Source organism: Petaurus breviceps, unplaced genomic scaffold, assembly GCF_028583685.1.
Source record: "Petaurus breviceps papuanus isolate PSGF00001 unplaced genomic scaffold, PetGlider_PUasm1.0 91023, whole genome shotgun sequence".
Taxonomy (NCBI): Eukaryota; Metazoa; Chordata; class Mammalia; order Diprotodontia; family Petauridae; genus Petaurus; species Petaurus breviceps.
Genome location: NW_027187398.1, coordinates 5,152,595 through 5,156,226, shown reverse-complemented (window position 1 = coordinate 5,156,226; position 3,632 = coordinate 5,152,595).

The following is a 3,632-nucleotide window of genomic DNA, read 5'->3' as shown; positions in this document are numbered from 1 at the left end:
CGTGAAACGCACGCCCAGCTCTGAGCTGCATCCAATCAGAGCTGCAGCAGTGAGTGCGTCATCCTGTTCTTTATTGAATTCATTATTGAATAAAGGTACATTTTTTTGTTCACATTTACCTGTTTATTAAAATTGCTGTCAATGTTCATTAAAATAAGCCCTCCCCTGAAAATAAGCCCTCTGGTGTTTTTCTGTCCAAAAAAATAATAAGACAGTGTCTTATTATCAGGGAAACACAGGTATGTAGTAGTTCATTCATCAGATGTTTACTAAGAGCTGACCCATCCTTTTTAACAGCAATATTCTACCATCAATGACATATGGTGGCAAATTATGGAATATAGAAATTGCAGAAAAATCAAACTGATGGACCCCTCAAAGAACAATGAAGAAAGATGTGGCAGACAAGATGAGCTCTTTATGGGTAACCTTAGGGTTGCTTTGTAGACCCCAAAATACCAACAGGCTGGGTCCTGCCAAATGAAGTCGAATCAAGTGTGAAGTTTATTAAAAGTTTGCTTGTATTAGACACAGTAAGTCTGTGCTAGGTCATTCTATGGTACTCTCTCTCTCTCTCTCTCTCTCTCTCTCTCTCTCTCTCTCTCTCTCACACACACACACACACACACACACACACACACACACACGGAGACAAGATGAGGTCTTATATACAGAAGGTTGTGGAAGAAAGCTAGGGGTGGTCTAGAGGAGGAGTTTGGGGAGGGACTTCAGGAGGAGTTAATTAGGTCAATGAGTGATTAAGGGTGAGAAGTTTCTGGAGGCTACCTGGAGACTACCGACAATGGTGGGCTAAGCCAGTGCAAGGGTGGATTGATATTTTGATAGGCTCAAGGGTGGGAAGTCTAGTAACAGAGGTTTGGGCCCAGCCACAGGGTAAGGCTTATGGCCTCATGCAAATGCCTCCTCAAATAAGATGATTTAATCAGAGTTCAAGGGGTGTTCCCAGAGCCTATACCTCAAAGATTCAAGGAAAGCTCAAGGGTGCTCCCAGAGCCCATACCTCATCAGTAAGGGCCCTATGTTTGCTCAGGTGAGCCTGAGTGAGAAGTTCCTAGACCTGCAGTTCCTGGATACTTTTTTCTGCCCTCCTGGAAGTGTTCTTTTCTGAGTACAAGCCAGAGACCAGCAATCCTAAGAATGGACGGTTTCCAGCCTTGTGGGTTACCTTAAGGATAAGTCTGGCTTCAAGAGTTTCCAAGTTCTCTAGTCTCGGAAAGATTTAGAATTCCTGAATCTGAGCATCAGGCTCTCCCATAAGTGGTTAAAGGCATGTGAGACCCAAGGGACGTGATAGTAATGTTACTGATAATAGAAGGAGAAGAGAAACAGGATCATAGATTTAGAATTTGAAGAGATCTCTGAAGAGACCATAGAATATTCTAGAAGTAGGGTAATTGAGACTGAGAAAGATTAAGTGACTTGTCCAAAGTCATGAAACTAGTAAGTGACAAAGGTAGGATATGAACCCAGGTCCTTTAATTATGAAGCCCACGCTCTTTCAACATGGATGACTCATTATCTGTTACTACAGAGAGTGAACAAGTATGAAGACTGGTCTGGATGGACACATGAGTGATCACTCTCCTCAAGGGAGGAATGTGTGATTGGGGAGGGAAGGAAAGGGAGAGCAGTTGTTGTGCAATGTTACCATCATAAAGTCTAGAGTCCATATGCATTGTCTAAAGCAGTGGTACAGGAGAAGAACAGAAAAGATAGGAATAAATGTAAACTACTGGTCATTGAACAAGGAATAAAACATTTACCAAGCACATACTATGTACCAGGCACTTTGCTAGGAGCTTTATAAATATTTTCTCATTTGATCATCACAGTAACCCTTGGAGGTAGTTGCTATTGTTATCCCCATTATACAATTTAGGAAACTGAGGCAAACAAAGATTAAGTGACTTGCTCAGGGTCACACAGCTAATAACTAAAGCTAGATTTGAACTCAAGTCTCCCTGACTTTAGGTCCAGCATTCTATCCTTTGTGCCACCTTCTCCTCTGGATTGTCTGCTAGGCAGCCAGCAGTTTTCTGTATTGGACTTACATAGTAATTACCATCAGCTCCCTGGGGCAGATGAAAACAAATAGAAGACAACATTTTTCTTCTCAGTTAGATTTTAACCAATTTGAGAATATCCTCATTATTCCCTCCTCTCTTACCCCTACTCCAGGTATCTCTGGGGTCACCTGCTACTTCACAGTGGCTTATGGAAAAAGGCTCTGAAGACATAAATTATATGGAAACATTGGGGGACCTAGCTGATCACTGACTGTGAGCTCAATAGACACTATTGGCCAGGGAAGACTAACAGGGGTTATAGAAAAATAGGCACTTTAATACACTGTTTTTGCTTTTTGGAGGGCAATTGGGGTTAAGTGACTTGCCCAAAGTCACACAACTAGTAAGTGTGTCAAGTTTCTGAGGCTGGATTTGAATTCAGGTCCTCCTGATTCCAGGGCTGGTGCTCTATTCACTGCGCCACCTAGTAGCCCTGATACATTGTTGATGGAGCTGTGAAGTGGCACAACCATTTTGGAAAGCAATTTGGAATTATGCATATTAAGTGACTAAAATGTCCATAGCCTTTGAACCAGAGATTCCATTACTGAGCTTATATCTCAAGGGAGTCATTGATAAGAAAAAAGGCTCCATATACTTCAGAATATTTATAGCAGCACTTTTTGTGACAACTAAGAAATGAAAATAAAGTAGATGCCCATAAATTGGGGGAAGGCTAAACAAATCATGGTACATGAATACAATGGCTGTGTTGTAAGAAATGAAGGGTGATGAATACAGAGAAGCCTGGAAAGATCTATATGAACTAATGTAGAGTGAAGGAAGTAGACCCAGGAAAATAATTTACATAGTAACTACTATCATGTAACTAGAAAGAATAATGATACACCAAAAAATGAAAAGTAAATGTAACAAAATTCTAAAGAACAAGTGAGACTCCAAGGAAGAGAAATGAGAAGACACCTCTATCCCATCACTTTGTGGAGATGAAAGGTTCACAGGTGTTACACGTTGCACAGGTTTTCAGACTTTTTTGGTGCATCCATCAGTGGTGCTCATTTTTTTTTCTCTAAAAAAATATTATTTGCCTTGTAAGATGGCTCACTGGAAGAGGGAGGTGGAGGAATACATATAAGTAATGTAAGAAACAGAAAATATCAATTAAAAACTTATTTTTAAAAGTTGAGGTTAAGAGCTATGATTTCAGGATGTTACAAAGGATTATCTGTATCAATACTAGATGTTGTTTAATAATATTTTTTTTCCTGATTACATGTAAGGAAAATTTTTGACATTAAATTTTTAAAAATTTTGAGTTCCAAATTTCCTCTCCATTCCTTCCCATCTCCCTGAGATGTTAAGCGATTTATATAGGTTATGTATGTGTTATCATATAAAACATTTCCATATTAGAATACTAGACTTATTAAAAATGACTCTGAGTTTCTAAAGTCACTGAAGAAGATAGTGTGTTCTTGGAAGTTTTGTAATATGACAACAATATGGATTTGGGGAAGTGTTGGTAATAAATGGATAGCATAAGCTTCAACAGAAAGCAAGTTATTGAGTGGTGATAGTGGCAGA